This window comes from Urocitellus parryii, chromosome 6 (assembly GCF_045843805.1).
Source record: "Urocitellus parryii isolate mUroPar1 chromosome 6, mUroPar1.hap1, whole genome shotgun sequence".
NCBI lineage: Eukaryota > Metazoa > Chordata > Mammalia > Rodentia > Sciuridae > Urocitellus > Urocitellus parryii.
The window spans coordinates 178,142,585-178,159,298 of record NC_135536.1 but is presented as its reverse complement, the minus strand read 5'-3'; positions in this window follow the sequence as shown (position 1 = coordinate 178,159,298).

Genomic DNA, 16,714 nt, shown 5'->3' with positions numbered 1-16,714 from the left:
GATGAGGTGTAAACATGCAATAGAGGCCAGGCATGTTGGTGCACACCTGCGATCCCAGTGATGCGGGAGGCTGAGGCAGGGGGATCACAAGCATGAGGCCAGCCTGGGAAATCTAGAAGAGACTGTGTCTAAAAATAAAAAGTGAGGTGCCTCAGTGGTAGGATGCTTGCCTAGCATGTGTGAGGCCTTGAGTTCAATCCCCAGCACTGCGCACGTGCGCACACACACACACACACAATGTGCAATGGAATGAATGAACTACAACTACACTTGACTTTGGATATATCTCAATAACAAATAATAAATCCACAATGCAAAGACAATTATGACATAATTTATGTAAGAAAACTACTGGGGCACCCCCCGGCCCCAGGCTTGGCTTTGTGAGGTTCCCTGTCTATGCACCATCCTCAGCATTTCCTTCCTTCCGTCCATCTGTGCCTCCCTTCTTTCTCCCTCCCTCTCCACCTTCCTTCCTTCCTTCACCAACATGCTTGCTCTGTGTGGATGATGCAGGACGTGAGGTCCATGTCCAAGTTCTATCCTTGCGGTGGGAAGTCCTCCACTATGAGTCCAACCCCACCCTGAACCCACCCAAGCCCCCACTCAACCCTGTGATGAGGTGCCTGTCTGATAAGTAAGACTGGCTTCAGTTGAGGAGGTTGGCTGGGGGGCTAGGTCCCCTCCTCCCTCACCCTCCTGTTCTTCTTCGTCATTCCTGCCATCTTTTGTCCCTTCCTTTGTCACTTTGTTCTGGTGCCAGGCCTTGCAGCCAGGGTAGTTGTGGGGAGGTGCAGCCAATCTCCAGGTCTAGGAGCCAAGGCCTCCAGGGCTGGCCAGAGAGTCAGATCTCAGGCCATAGATCATAAGAGCAGGTGGCCACCTCCTCCCCAAAGCCAAGTGGATGCCAGGGGCAGTGGCCATGCACATTCAGGGCCTCAGATGGCCACAACAGAGCCCTGGAGACAGGATGGCCAAGGACAGCCTAATTAGGCATGACAGCAGCCCCATGAGGCATATTAAGCTTGGAGCCATTAGGGTGGCTGGTGGAGGAACAGTCAGAGCTGGCCCGGCCACCAACCCTCACAGGGACACTTGGCTCCGAGGCTGAACTTGGCCTGCCTGAAGGTATGTCTGTCAGCTGGGGCAGCCAGGTGCCACTCCAGTCATGGCCACTAGTCCTGCTGGGAAGTGGTAGCAGTGGCTCAAGCTTCTGATACCTGCTGTGCCGCCTTGGGTGATGGTTTCCTTCCCTTCCTTTGGTCTTATTTCCACTGAAAAAAACTAACCTGTCAGTCTTGTATCACCCACTGTCCCTTCTGATCCTTAAAACCACCCACAGGGTGGTGATCATTATGCTTTTCTTCTCTGCTAGAGGTGGGGAAACAGAGGCCCAGAGAGGGTAAGTCACTTGTCTGAGGGCACACAGTTCCCAGGTAGCAAATCTAGGACTTGAATCTTGGGTATCTTTGACACCTAGTTCTGTTTATGATCCAATATTGACTTTTCATCTCTTAGAGCCTGGGCCAGCATGAGGGGAGAGTGGCGGTGCCACAAGCCCTGGGAGAGGAAGTCCAATTAGCCCACCACCTGCCGCCCACTCAGGAGCCCCATGAGGTCACACCTCCTCTGGACTGGGTTAGAGGACACCCAAGATCTTCTTTTCCACACAAACCCTGAGCCTGACCCCCTTTTAGATCTGGCCCAAATCTCAGACCTTCCAAGAAACCCCACGAGATTCCAAGAATACATGTGTTAGCAGCCCCTCCACCCTGTGCGGGCCACCCCCGCCACACAGCAGTTTCCAGAGTCCCGTCCCTTAGTGTTTGTTCTGCTACCAACAACTTCCCATTAGGACTGAGGAAACTGAGACTAGAGATAGTCCTTGGTCCCTGGAGTTTTCTAATCTTCAGTTTTCATACCTCTAAAATGGGGATTAAATATTGGGGAAAACAGCACATTACATAACAAGTTCTTAAAATAGTGCCTGGATGATCCCAGGGCCCCAGTCCTACCCCACAGTTGCTCAACGACAGGGTCAAAGCTTCTGACTTTGCAGGTGGGTCCTGCTCATTCAGACTGCCACAGACAGCACCATGGACAGCACCCGGATCGAGGACAGGGCAAACCCCTCCCTTCAGCACCATAGACAACACCCACCATCACCACCAAGGGCAGGGCAAAGGGGCACAGCGCGCCTCAGACAGCCCAGTGTCAAGGTCAAGGTGTAAAATCACCACCCCCACCCCGTGCTGAGGCAGCGCTGGAAGACTTTTTCTGGCTAGTTGCCTGCCCCGATTTGCAGGGCCTCACGGGGCTCTTTTCTGTCTTCCCCACAGGCCTGTAGCTCAGGAAGGCCTCCAGGGGCACGTGACTGGAGTACCCACCTCCCTAGGCCACGAGAGTCCCCAAGCCGTCCTTTTTAACTTTTCCCTCCAGCCTCACTTCAGACACAAGTAGGCCCTGGTAGAGAGTGGCAGCCAAGTGCAGCCGTGAGGGACAGGCCCACTGCCACCTCACCTCAAGGGCTGGGCTCCCCCGGCCCCTGACCTCAAGGCACTGGATAGAGACGGGGAGCACCTGACCTTCAGCCTGGGCCACCCCAGCACTCCTTCCTCGGGCTTCCTCCCTTTTACGTGCTTCTTGCCCACCTGAGAAGGTTAGATTTATTCTTGCCCTGACCACCTCCCTGACAGCACAGGATGTCCACATCGTCTCAGGCAAACTCTTGAGCCGCCTCGATCCCGTCAAGGACTCTCAAGGCTTCACTTTTGCAGAGACCCCAGTAAGGCCAGCACTTGGTCCCGGAGGCAGTAGAAGAGGGAGACGGGGCACCAGGATCCTCTGACAAGTGGGCAGGAGATGCCTCCTCAGAGCTGTGACCAAAGAGAAGGTAGGACCCGCACTGACCCTGGCACATAACAGGGCCTCAGTAAAGGCCATTCCCCTTCCTCACCAATGCTGAGCCCCCGTGTGCTAGGTCAAGGTCTTGAGGGGTACGCAAGGATTGGAAGACACACTTTGTTGGTTAAGAATCCAAGGCTTAGATGGGCCAAGAAATTCGCCAAAGGTCCCACAACCAAGTAAGTATCAAATCCCAGGCTGCTTCCCCTCCAGACCATCCCCATAACCACAGCCATCCCTCTCCTCACCTTGGGGACCAGCTCAACCCAGTCACTGTTTGCCTCTAACCAGTGCTGCTCGTTCCATGCCCAGATGGCCAGTTTTGACAAGCTGCCAGACTTGGCTACTGGAGTAGGCAAAGATGGAGGTCGAGTCCAGATTCTTTGCCCTCCTGGGTCCCCATGAAATTCCAAGGGGGCTCAGAGGCAGCCCCTCCCACCCCTGCAGTAGTTCCCACCTCTCCCTACACGGCTCCTTATTGACACAGAGGAGCCACATTTACCAAGCACCCCCTCCCTCACCAGCACCCCTGACATCCCACCAGGGCTCCTCTGCCATGCAGGTGAGCAAACTGAGGCCCAGAGCAGGGGAGGGGCTTCCCCAGGACACATTAACAGAGTGACCTCAAGTCTCCAGACCCTCTCTGGTGCCTGTACCCTCCAGAGCATGGGCAGGAACCTCAATGTTCTTGTTCACTGCTGGGTCCCCAGCACCCACCTCGGGGCCTGCCCTGTGGCAGATCTGGAACTGGCCACTGGGTCTAATGCTAAAGGCTGTCCTCACTCTGTCCCCCGAAGCCATGGATGACGTGTCAACCACCTTCTCTATCCAACCCAAAGAGCCAAACAGCCTTATGTAAAGTAGGTCCTAATTGTGTTTTTTTTTTTTTTTTTTTTTTGTATTGGGGATTGAACTCAGGGGCACTTGGCCACTGAGCCACATCCCCAGCCTTCTTTTGTATTTTATTGAGAGACAGGGTCCCACTGAGTTGCTTAGTGCCTCGCTCTTACTGAGGCTGGCTTTGAATTTGCAATTCTCCCGCCTCAGCCTCCTGAGCCGCTGGGATTACAGGCATGCACCACTGCACCTGGCTGGTATTTATTAAATTATTCATTTATCCAGAACCATTTGCTCAGGGTCTAGTGTGTGCCAGGCACTACTGCAGGTGGTGAAGCCCGAGCAGTAAGGAAAAAACAAACACAAATAAATACACATCCCAGTCCTCTGCGATGACACTGATTGAAGTAGAGGGATCTGCCTGTTTCCTTGCCCATCTTCTCACTGAGAGCACCAGAAGGGCAGAGGCCGTCACTGTCACATCCCTGGCACTGTGTACAGCTCCCAAAGCAGGAGCCATGCCTACGGAATGAATGCAGGAAGGGCCGCAGTAGCGGCAGATGCCACTCACTAGAGGCTGCCCACCGGCTCCGGGCTGCTGCTTCCTGCACGTTAATTATCCCATGCTCTCTCCAGCAGCTCCGGGGACGGGAGTGCTTTGAAGTGGCTCCTGCAAGTTATCCTTTTGGTGACTCTTCCCTTTGGCCTAACGGAAGTGCCCAGCTGGCAATGCTAACATCATCAGCTTCCCTTGCAGCTAGGGTGGCCATGTGACCATGTCTGGCAAAAGACATAGGCAAAAGTCCACTGGGTGGGGTTTCCAGGAACTCTGTTGTTTTCCTGATAAGAAAGGCAAACTCCAGGCTGGGGCTGGGGCTCAGGGGTAAAGCACTTGCCCAGCAGGTGTGAGGCACTAGGCCTGATCCTCAGCACCATGTAAAAATACAAAAAATAAAGGTATTGGGGGAAAAAAAAGGCAGATTCAGAAAGCATGTAACCTTTCCAACCTTTTCCTGCCTAGAATTCAGGTATAGCCTATGGAGATGGAGCAGCCACTTTGTCATCCTGAGAATGAAAGACACTTGCTAAGAATGACCAGGGAGAGAACTGCCACGCTGGTCCTGGCCTGCCTGCCTGGATTCTTGCTACACAAGAGCAACCTCCTGGGTGCTTATGCAAATATTTGTTTTCTTCTCTTACATGCAGTCAAGTGCAATTCCAACTGATTCAGTATTATTCTAACAGGTGAGACTCAGTGAGGTCAAGTGATTTTACCAAAGTCACACAGCAAGTAGACGGATTTGGAATTGGCTACCAGGTCTAATGCTGAAACCTGGTCTTACTCTGCTACCTGTGCACTTCGTTGCTGCCTCTGGTCCTGAGTTTTGTGGAAGGCCCTCCCCTGCCTGTCTCTCCTCTGCTCCTTCCTGATCACTCTGGGGTCTCCTCTAAGTCCTGCTGGAGTTTCCTCTCTTACCTGGTCACACCCCTCACTACACACAGGTCCAGGTCCTCCTTTCAAAACTGCCCATCTCAAGTTCCGGGATTCTGCTCAGACCCCAGTAAGGCACGCCCTCCCTCCTCTACCTGGCCCTCTGCCTGGCCCTCACCTGGCCCACCACCTGCCTGCTGCAGGGCCCACAGCAGACCCTCAGCTCACCTTGCAGACAGCTGTCCTGGTCCCCTGCACCTACTGCCAGAGTGATCCTCCTGACAGGACCTGGTATTCAAGGCCTTTAGGGTCTGGCTTCTGTCCCCACCCCTTCTGTCCCTTGACCCTGACCAGCACTCACAGAGCCAGTCCCAGCTCATCCTTCAGGCCACAGTGAGGCCGTCTCTGACCACCCTGCCTCTTGTAGGCACCCGCCATCGCTACCCATGTCACCCTTCCCTCAGCCCCTGGGGCTACTGGGGCACAACCCAGAATCTTGCTAGTTTGCTGTGGTGTGTGTCAAGCACCTTGAGGGCAGGCAGCGTGCCCATCTTTGCTGCCAGTTTCCCCAGTGCCCGGCTTCAAGCTCAGCATCCGGGCTCCCTCGGGAGGTGCTGAATGAAGCTCCGACTCGCTTCCCACGACTTCCCGCTGCCCACTTTCTACTCCAGCCAAACTACTCGCGCTTCCCAAAGCCTCCTACTGTGGCTGGCACCCAGCCCCCACCTCGCCGCTCAGCCTCCATTGGACCCTGCCTGGCCCGCCCCGTCGCTTCCATCCATCGGGATGTGGGGATGTACGGGTGGGCATTCCAGACTCTAAGGGGAAATGAGACCTGGGCCAGAGCCGTGTGCGCCGTGTGTGTGTGTGTGTGTGTGTGTGTGTGTGTGGCCATCTACACTCTGCCTGGATGTGGCCTCCTCCGCCTGTCTTTGTTCCTGCATTTCTACCACCGGTTGACCTTATCTAAGTCTGAAATGCCCCAGGATTCCCTGAGTAGCCACAGCTGTAGGCAAGGAGAAGGAAAACATCGTCTCTACTAGGCTACCATAATGTGCCAGTTTCGGCGACAATGATGATGAGAATAATTATAGCGACTAGTATTTGTGGAGCGCTTAGCGAGTGCCAGCACCACCCTCAGGCTTTTCGTCAGGCAGATCCTATTATTCCCCCCATTTTACAGATGAAGAAAAAGAGGCTCAGAGAGGTGGAGCCACGTACGGAAGGTCACAGAGTCAGGGAGTGGTCTGGGGCTGCTGTCTCTCTAGTCCCAAACCTGCTGTCTGCCAGGTGGGCTGGGCCACACCCAGGTACCTTGGCTGGGGCAGGAGGCTCCTCTGGCACCTCCTGAGCCAAGGCTGGGAGCCGCAGCTTCCTGGCCTGCGGACGGCGGCTCTCCTGGGGGAAGACTGGGCCGGTCAGACTTACCCCCGTCTGCAAGGCTGGGGGACAGCAGCCCCCGGAAGAGCAGGCCCGGGAGCCGCAGGGTGGACGGAAGTCGGCGAGCCTGGGCTCCGCTTCCCCGCCGAGGCTGAAGATTTCCCAACAGCCGGGGCCAAATTTATCTGCCAATCCCCCGAAGAGCTGGTCCCAGCGTCTGTCTGGAAATGTCAGCCCGTGTGGTTGGAGGAACCGCGGGGAGAGTTTTCCTCTAAATAGCAGGAAGCATATGGGAGGCGGATGGCGCCCGACGCCCCAACCTGCCAACTCTTGCTCAAGTGGGAGCTAAAAGGGGCCCAGAAGGGTCTGGAATTCCTGCCACCTCCCAGGGAGAGGAGAGCTGGAGACAGAGACTGTGGCAACGAGGAGGGCAGAGAGCGGTCCTGAAGGACAGCCAGGCAGGAGCACCCCGACGGGCAGAGGAACCCGAGGCTCTGGATGGAAGGGACAGGCCCAGGATTTAGCACATCGACCACAGTCCCTGAGCACTGGCTCTGTGCCAAGTCCGGCTTAAGCACTTGACTTGGATGGTTCCACTCAAACTTTGTGATCAACTCTGAGGTAGGGGCTTCTGTTGTCCCTTTAGAGGGGATGAGGAAACCGAGGTTCAGAGTAGTAAGAACCTGAAATGAGACTTTATGGGCTGGAAAGGACCTTCCAGATCCTCAGTTGAGTCACAAATATTCTACAGACTCTCTGCCAAGTTGTGGTGGAGCCGCAGTTGGATACTCCCAGTCACAGGAGCTCCCCACGCCCTTGTCACCCACCTGCCGGCAGCTCTCGTATCTACATTGTTCTTCTACCCCAACCTGGAATATACCCCCTGGAGCTTTCCTGGAGCAGACCCTGTCTCCCCAACAGAGAGACGGAGCAAGGCCCCTTGCCATCCCAGGACCTTCCCCTGGCCTTCTGGTGGCCCGTCAGCACCCTCCTCCACCTCTGCGCTGACCGTGGTGATCAGAGCAGCCGCAAGTCACCAAGCATTTGCCGAGTGCGGCACCATGCAGAGCCCGCCCAAGCCCTGGGAGGGACTGACCTCCTCCACTTCCCAGAGGAGCAAGCTAGGCTGGCAGGGAAAGGTCCCCTCATCATTCCACAGACATCCGGTGACCTTAGAGGTCACTCCAAGCGGCTGCTCTAGGTCTTATGAACTGTCCCCCTCGGGACACTGAGCCAGCTTTTGTCAGGTTTCACCTAGCCACAGGTCCACAGGCTCCTAAGGCCACACCACCCTCCTCCCAGGGTAAAATCGGACCCTCTCCCCTCTGGAACACCCAGTCCCCAGGGTCATGGAATCTCCCTGATGAGCATCCTCTGTGCCATCCCATGGTCCTGCCCTGCCCACTGTCACACCAACCACAGTGCAAGCCAGGGTCTTTCTGAGGCCCAGACCTGCTCTACCCAGACTCCATTCTCCCCTAAGGACCAAACTCAAACTTCCCACCCCAAAAGTTGAGGCCTTCAGAACTCCAGCCTCGGTGGACCTCAGCGCTGTCCCCACCATCCCTCACACCCTGTAGCCTGGAGCAGGTGAGGAGGTCGCAGAGCCCAGCTCTACCTGGCTCAACACTCCGGCACCTCCCTCTGAAGACTCCCCACTCGTCCTTCAAGACTGTGCCGAGGGCAGGGCCGCCTGCTTTGGCTGGGAGATCCCTGGGCATGAGGCCCCTTCCTCTGAGCTCTTGGGTGTCACTTGTCATGGCTGACAGAGACACCTCCCTCCTTGGTTGTGCCAGGGAGTCCCCGGGACAGGAGCTGTTCTAGTGGATTTTTGCAGCCTGCTGTCTGGCCCAGCGCCCGGCACGTGGAGGCGCTAATAAACATGGAGTATGAGAATCGATGACTAAATGGGGACCATGGAGCACTGGCAAGGATTAGACATGACCCACAAAACAAGGCTGGACAAGTCATAGCTGTGCTCAGAGAGGAAAAATACTGCCATTAAAATAGTTGCAAGACATCCGATTAGTGAAGATTTAGAAGGGTATCAGGGACGGGCTGAGTTGACTGGAGTTTCTACAGAAAACACTGTCAGGCCTGATACATGAAGTGACCAGGTCTCACCTGACGTGGGGAGGAGTGGAGAAGGGCTGCTGAGGGGGCGAGAGTGGGAGACACTGGGCTCCCATCCTAGCCCTGTCTCTAACCTGCTCTGTGTTGTTGTGTAGGTAGCTTGGCCTCTCTGAGCCTCAGTGTCCTTGTTTGTAAAATGCAATAAGACACTGAGGAGTTGGCTGAGGCAGCTGATGTGCGTCCAAAGACCCAAACACTTCCTCCACTGTTAAGCATGACTCCCTGCTCCTCATCTGAACTCCCACTAGGATTTGCAGACTCCAGGGCTCCCTAGTCTTTGGACCCTTGAGCTGGGAATGTGGCCCTGCCCCCTCTCCTGGCTCGTTGTTCATTAGATGCCCTCAGACCTGGACAGCGCCAAGATCCTGGACTTGATCCTGTGCCGAACCAGCAGCGGAGGCTGCTGGGAGTGGGTGCTCATCCCTGAGGTCCATACCTTGGCACAGGAATTCTGACTCAGGTGGGAGGAATGTAGGCCAGAGGATATTTAAGTCCACTGAGGGGCCTCAACTCCTTCTCTCCTTTCCACATGGGGCTTCAAACTGACCCCTCCAGGCTGAGCTCCCAGCACGAGGCAGAGAGCCCCTGACACCCCGCCTCCCACAACACCTCCCCAAGGCTCCCTACTGCCTTCAGGGTCAAGTGCACACTCTGACCCTGGCAATAAAGGCCCTGTGGCCCTGGCCTGCCCCTTATCACCTGACAGTTGTGTCCCCACCTCAGACCTCCAGTCTTTGGAAGGTGGCTTCTCCTGCCCAGTGTTTTCTTGGCACTCTGCGTGGCTGCTCAGCCAGCCGTCACCTCCTCCAGGAAGCCTCCCCTTCCCCAGGCGGGTCTTTGTGTCCCTCTACCCCTGTATCACCTCCACCTTTGAGCTCCTGCATTCTGATAAGTCACTTGTGTGTGTCTCTTTCTCCCTCAAAGCTGCAGACCTCACGTGCCAGGCCAGTTCCTTCTGGGGACACAGAAGGGCCAACGTCTCCGGAGCTACCTGGGGCTGCAGAGGTTCCGAAGCTCTGGCTCTGAGACTGAGGCTGCCTCGTGAGCTTCTGGCAGGAAGGTCTGGGCTCAGGACTTCCTTTAGCAGTGGCACTGTTTTTTCTGATTATTATAAAAGTTGTGCATCCTGGGAAATTCAGATAGTTATGGAGGAAGGATGTGCTGGGTCTGGCCACCATTTGGCCTGCTTTAGTTCCCAGCTGCATTTACTGTGCCCCCCCCCCCTCCTCACTTTCCTGAGGATCTGGTGGTGTTGACTCTACCTCCAGGGAGGGGATGGTGGTGCCTAGGCCTGGGCCACCAATCAGAGCACTGAACTCCCCCCAAATCACCAATTGGTCGAGGGGCACATCCCTCAGATTTCACAAATTAATGCTAAGACTCACTTCTGGGACTTACATCTGAGTTATCTGGGAAGAAGTCTTGCTTGCTTCTCTGGACAGGTGTCTCATCACCTTTGCAAAGCTATCGACTTGTGCCTAAATAGTATTTCCTGTTGAATTTCATACAGGAGAGCTCTATCAGACACAGGCACCACCCTGAGGAAGCAGGGTGAAGGAATGGTGAGAGAAATCAGGTCCTGGTGACACTGTCACAGAGCCCCTGGATCCAGCTGAGCCTGACACTAGATAAAGCTCTGGACTTTACAGTTATTAGCCAGTAAGTTCCATTTTTGTTTAAGTCAGTTTAGGATGAGTTTCTGTTACTTGCATTTGGAAATATTTTGAGTGGTGTGAGCAAAAATAAAAATAGAGTTCGTCCATTTCTCCCTTTCCAGAGGAAACCACTATAACAGTTGAATAATGATGTCCTCCCAGGCATGTATATTTTTTCACTATGATGGAAAAAAAGTAAATATCTACATAGATACCCCGGGCCTCTTCCCAAGTCCTACGACTCAGAAAAGACTCCAAAGCCAGTTATCATACAATACACACCGTTTTTCAACCTCCGATTTTCCCCCCCTTAGCAATGCATCATGGACCTGTTTCCATGTCAACAATATGGACGCACAGCACCGTCTCCACAGCCGTGGAGAATGCCATCGTCTGGCTGGACGTAATTTATTTCACCATCTCTCACAGATAGGTAATTGGACAGTTGCTAATTGATCACCATCAAGAGAGGGGCAATGAACTTGTAAAATGCACATGTTTGCATTTGCTGGATTATTCATGTTAAAGACTCCATGATTCCGAGAGTTTGACATTAGCGTAAGTTTCTCTGCCCAAGATTTAAAACTCTCTGAGTGTCCGGAAGGCAGTCTTTCCAGGTAGGTTTCGTGATGGTTAAAAAAAAGAAAAGGCAACTCCAGGGCCAGGGCACCCCCATAAGAGCAGCCTGGCCAAGGGCCCACTGGCAGAGCAGGTGAGTGGGCTGGGTGGCCACCAGGGATTGTGGCTGGCCTGGGGTCCAGCTGGCCATGTGTGCAGAGCCACAGTGCCCCCCTCCCTGGGCCTCGTCTCCCAACCAGATAGGACTCTCAGTGACTGAGGGGAGAGGCGAGTCTTGGGAGCCCTGGTGGGACATCAGGAGCACACAGTAGGTGCTGCCTCTGGCAGCCACCGTGGGAATATCAGCAGCTACCAGCAATGCTACGCTGGCACTGTGCTCACCCTATACATGTCCTGACTCATATAGGCCCCACAACCACCCTCAGATGTTATTTTTATCTTTGTTTTGCATAAGAGAAAATGTAACCTCAGAGAGTAAGTTACTTGTCCAAGGTCACACAGTGAAAACATAGTGGAAATGAGGTATGACCCAGATTGACTGATTCCACAACTGCACACCTTATCCTATTTTATTGGGGTCAATCGTAGGAGAGGAGAACTGCCCCAGGTAGAACTGTGGGGACCCTAAATGTTCCTGTCCCTCCCCACAAGTTCTAACACTCAGGAAAGACTCCAAATCCCCCAAAGTATAAAGATGACAACAAAGATCACCCTCATCTCCACCCCCAGGAGGAACACTGAAAACGATTTTCAGAAACACACATAGTTCTTATAAAAATGATATCATGCTCCCCATGCTGTTTTATAACCTCTTTTTTTTTTTCTAAACTCCACAACACACTATGAAGTTCTTTCTGCAACAATAAATTTAGATCCACGGCCCCATTTCTAGCAGCTGCAGCAGGCGCCACAGTCTGGCTTCAGTGAAATGGATTTAACTAGTCCCTTGGCGATGAGCAAATGGGTTGTTCCCGATTGTCCTACTACAACGACGCCACAATGAGCGCTCTCTAGCATGCAGATCCGCGCTGTCCCGCAGGTCTCCGATGCCACTTCCTTGGGGAGGCCTTCTTGGACAGTCCCCTGTGATGTAGAGCAGGGCCCCTACCTGCCAATCTTGGGGACTGGACTTGCTAATTTCCTTCCTGAGCTGATGGAGTCTCTTCTCATTCCGTTTATTTATTCAGGTGATTGTATAACACCTGCCCCTCCCGTGCTGTGTCCTCTAAGGGGTTTAGATGAGCAGGGACAGGTCTCAAGAGATGTCCTTGGGATGCATGAATGCCTCTGGCTGGTGCCCCATCAGCTGAGCAGGCCGCCCTCTTCAGGGTTTGCAGAAGCCGTGGGTCATGCCACCCTCCATGCCATGTCCCCAGTGGCAGTTCAGGGACAGGCAGATCTGCCTTAGAACTTGATTGCAGTCACATGCTGCTTGGAGCTTCTGTGCCCAGGAGGCTGCTCTGCCAGGGGCCCCCCAGTGAACAATGCTCGCTGCACACACAGGACACCGGGCACAGGGGCCAGCACAGTGCTCCACTACTCACGGGCCGTGTGGCCTTGGGTCAGTCGTTTCTCCTCTGCAGACCTCAGTCCCCTTATTGGCAAAATGGGGCAAATAAGGCTAATCTCATGGTGACATTCTAGGGTTTAAAGAAGATAAGGGGCAACACAGAGTAGGTGCCCGGGATGTGACAGGCCCACATCCAGTGAGTTAAGAGGTTGGGTCTGCCTCTGCCTCATGTGGGTGGCCTCTCTTTCAAACTTTGGTGAGACCTGAGTGTGCCCTGGCCCCTTCCCTGGGCCAGGGGTGTCCCATTCCTATTCTGTAACACTTGTTAGATGGCTGAATGTTCTGCTCTGATCCTCGTCAGAGTCTCAGACCCCTCAGCTGCTATGACCTTAACCTGTCTGGCCTCTCAAGCCTTGAAAATCTAAGAGGCACAGTCACTGGAGGAGCGAGCGGAGGAACCTCGCCCTCCGGGGGCAAATTCTTGGCCCCTTCCTGCACAGGGGCTTGTGTCTGCATGTCTGGTTGCTCCTCCTACCTCCCTGACTCTGTGACCACATGCCAAGTAGCCTCACCTCTGAAGGCCTTACTGTCTTCTGTAAAATGGGTAGAATGAGAGACTCCACAATGAGTCAATGAGAGAAAAGTAAAATACTTGGTAAGGAGCCTGGCGTTTGATAAGGACTCAACGAATGGTAGCTGTTTTTCGTCTTTCCACTATGACAATAATACAGAGAGGAAAATGCCCGAAACAAAAATGTTGAGTGCAATGATTTCTCACAAAGCAAAGCCTGTGGGCCCAGTGCCCGGGGCCAGAGCAGCACTGTCGCCCCTCCCAGGGCCCTTGCCCCTCGAGCTCCTCACTCCTCTTTCTCCACAGAGCGAACTGCCATCCAGACTTTGATGAGCTGTTACTATGGTTAATAAGTCAATGAAAAAATAAGCCAACATGTGGCCACCCTGCTTGGATCCAGCCAGCTCCTAGGTCTGGCCACCCTGGGGACCCCATAGCCCTGGCTGCTTCTGCCCTGGGCACAGAGACTCTATCCGATTTCCCGGCTTTGGCTGTTCTTTAAATAACCAGCTTGTTAGCAAAATAGCAGCAGTAACACCTCCCTCGCGCCGCCCCGGCCTCCATCTTTCCATGCGATGCTGACGGCTGCTCCCCGGCTCGTGCCAAGGAATCCCGTTCTCCGTCACTGGGCTACACACGCCAGGGGCTGCCAGCTCGGCTGCGTCCCCATGCCTGGCCCAGGGGCGGAGGTAGGCAGAGTGGCAATCCTTTTCAGGAAAGGCTGAGCCTCGCTCCGAGGTCTGAGCCTCAGTCTCCCCTGCCTCCCTCGGCCCCTGCAGTTTAGCTGAGCGGGTGGTTGAGCAGGACGGGGCCAGGGCTGCTCGCCTATGCCTGGGGAGCTGGCCCATGCCTTCCTTGGACACAACCAGGCATGTCTGCCACGACCGAACTTCGCGGGCACTCACAGCTCTCAGACTGAGATGTCCTTATCACTTGTGTGACCACAGCTCCTCCGCCAAATGCAACAGCTGTCTGCGGCTGCGACGACAGACGGGGTGGGGGTGTTGGGGGAGTCGGGCTGGGGGCTGCTAATTAATAGGGCCCTTTTCACAGTTATTAATAATAAGGCTGGCACCACCCGCTCCTTGTTCTCTAAGAAGCACTTCTCCATTATATTATCGGCAGCCAACTTCACGGGTTTTTTTTTATTATCCTTGACATTTGCATATTATACATATTTACAAGTCTTTCCCCTTCTCCTAACTATCCCATTGGGGAGGCCCGGCAGCTGTTGGCAGATGAGAGGACGGGGACAGAGGGCTGGCTGCCCTGCGGAAGGCCGAGCTCACTGCAGGCCCCTGGGGGCAGCAGGAACCCCAGCTGGCCCGAAGGCCACAGCCCCTGGGTCCTTCTGGCACGTGGGTGGATGGAGGCGAGGGGCTTCCCTCCTCTCCGCCCTCTTCTTTCCTTCCATAACTTTTACTGTGCACCCCACTGAGTGCCAGGCCGTGCCAGCTGTGGGCTGCCGGCTCCTGTCCCCAGCCCCAGCCTCTCTGAGCCTCCTGCGGCAGCACCTTGGCTGGGGGCGTGAGGACGTCATGGGATGGAGAAGCCTCAGGTGCTGTGCGTGACACCGAGGGGCCCGAGGAGGCGGCTCCTGTGCGTGGAGCCCCTGCAGGAGGGATGGTGAGCCCGTGGGGTGGTAGATATGGGGGTGGCGGCAGAGACAGGCAACCCGGGCCTCATCCTGTGGGGGTTAGGCAACGTGGAGCTGAGGAGCAGGAGCTCCCAGCAGGGGGCTGCCATCTCAGGGCCACCAGCACAGTCCCTGCTCCCTTCCCTTCCTGACACTATCTCAGCACCTGCTCCAGTCTTTTGGGTGTGGCAAGAGCTGGCTTTTGAGGTGGACAGAGTTGGGCTGCTGTGCCTTCTGAGGCAAGTGTCTTCTCCTCTCTGAGGCTGTTTCTTGTAAAATGGTTGCGATCACCACGCCCACCTCCTGGGTTGTTGGGAGTGCAGGATACGACAAGCCAGTTAACTACAAATTGTGCCCAGACGTAGGAAAGCTCTCGTGGAAGTCCCCTTGCCAGCGTGTGGGCGCCAGCAGGTGGGAAGGCTGGGCATTTCCCAGCGGTGGCGGGCGGGTGAGTGGGTTAGGCCAGGCCTGCGGGCACACTCACTTACCAAGCAGGGAGCTGTGAGGGCAGGGAAAGGAGACCAGCCGGTACACAGCAGGTGTCACCTCAGGAGCAGGCGCTGGACCAAGGGCTGGCACACACATTCCTCCGGGCACACATCAGAGGTGCTGGCGGGAAGCAGCATGGGACAGGGGCCCCGCTAGGTCCTGGTCACCCCTGGGACTACCAGGCACCCAGCAGAGGGAGGCACCCGTGCCTGCAGGAATGGGGGAGGAACACTAGTTAGAAGGCACCCAAGATGAGCCCTCCACTTTGAGACCCTTGGATGGGCTCTGGGGACACCAGGGAGGGGGACAACATGGAGCAGTTGTCATGGAAACCCAAGTGTTTGTACAACACTCCATTTTCCAAGCACCCTGGCATCCCAGCTTCTGTGGCCCCCACGTTGTTTTTTTAGAGGGACATTTGCATGTCATGCATATTTACGACGCCTTTCCCACCGCCCACAGAATCCCCACAGCAGCGGGGAAGCTGGGGTTCCAAAGCCCCAGCTCCCTCCCAATTGTGCATCTCCCTCCTGTTCTCTCAGTGAAGGGCATCAAGAAAGGGGCTGGAGTGGCCCTGTTCTGAGTTCAAATCTTAGCTCGGCTCCTCACTTGCTGGGTGACATGGGGCAGGCAGCTTCCCATCTCCCAGCCTCAGTTTCCCCACCTGTCACGTGTCCCCCTGGGGGTTACCACGAGGGTTCTGGAGACAGCGCAGGCAGAACAACTGACATGAGGCCCAGGCCCAGCAAAGAGGCTCCTCCTGCTCCCTGCACCAGGAGCAGCAGGCCCTACCGCAGGGCCCTGTCACACCTCCCACGTGGCACTTTTCGGAGGGAAGCCAGGTGTCCCTCTCCACCCACCTCTGCTGAGCAGGTGCCACTGTTCTGCCTAGATCTTTAAATCACAGGAACGAGATGCCCCGGGAGGGGAGAAGGGCCCCTCCATCCATACTCCCTCCTAGAAGTCTCTTGGCTGCCTGGGCGGCCTCAGAAGATACCCCTGGCCTCTGCCTCCCATCTGGACCAGCAGATTGGGCGGAAGCCCAGCAGTTAGGCTTCCCATCCCGCAGGCCTGCAGGGGAGGTGCAGGCCAGTGTACTGTGGAGCCAGCAGAGGAGCAGCTGCTGGCAGGAGGGCTGCCTTCCTCACCTGGCCGTGCTGGGGACTGCAGAGCCCTCTGTTCCCTCCCTGGTCTGCCTGGGAACCAGCGCTCCCGCACCTCAGCACCGACTCTGTGTCCAGCCTGCACCAGGCACCAGCTTGTTCCCTCCACAGAGACCCTATTTTGCAAAGGAATGACCTGAGGCCCATGGAGCTGGTGTGACTGCACAGGAGGGAGGAGGAGGGCAGGGCCTGGGATCTGGGCACCTGACCCACGTCCACATCTGCCTCCCTGTGAGATTGGCCCTGGCCCACAACCAGGCAGAACACCCAAGCCTTCAAGTAATGGGAAAAGAAAATACCAGGTCCCCAAACAGTCTGAATTAGAGGACCTGGATTCTCAAAGATGCATAAAAGATTTCAAGATGCACCAGAGGGCGTGAAAATCACCAGTGCGTGAGCTCTCAGTGCTTGGGAAGATGAGATCT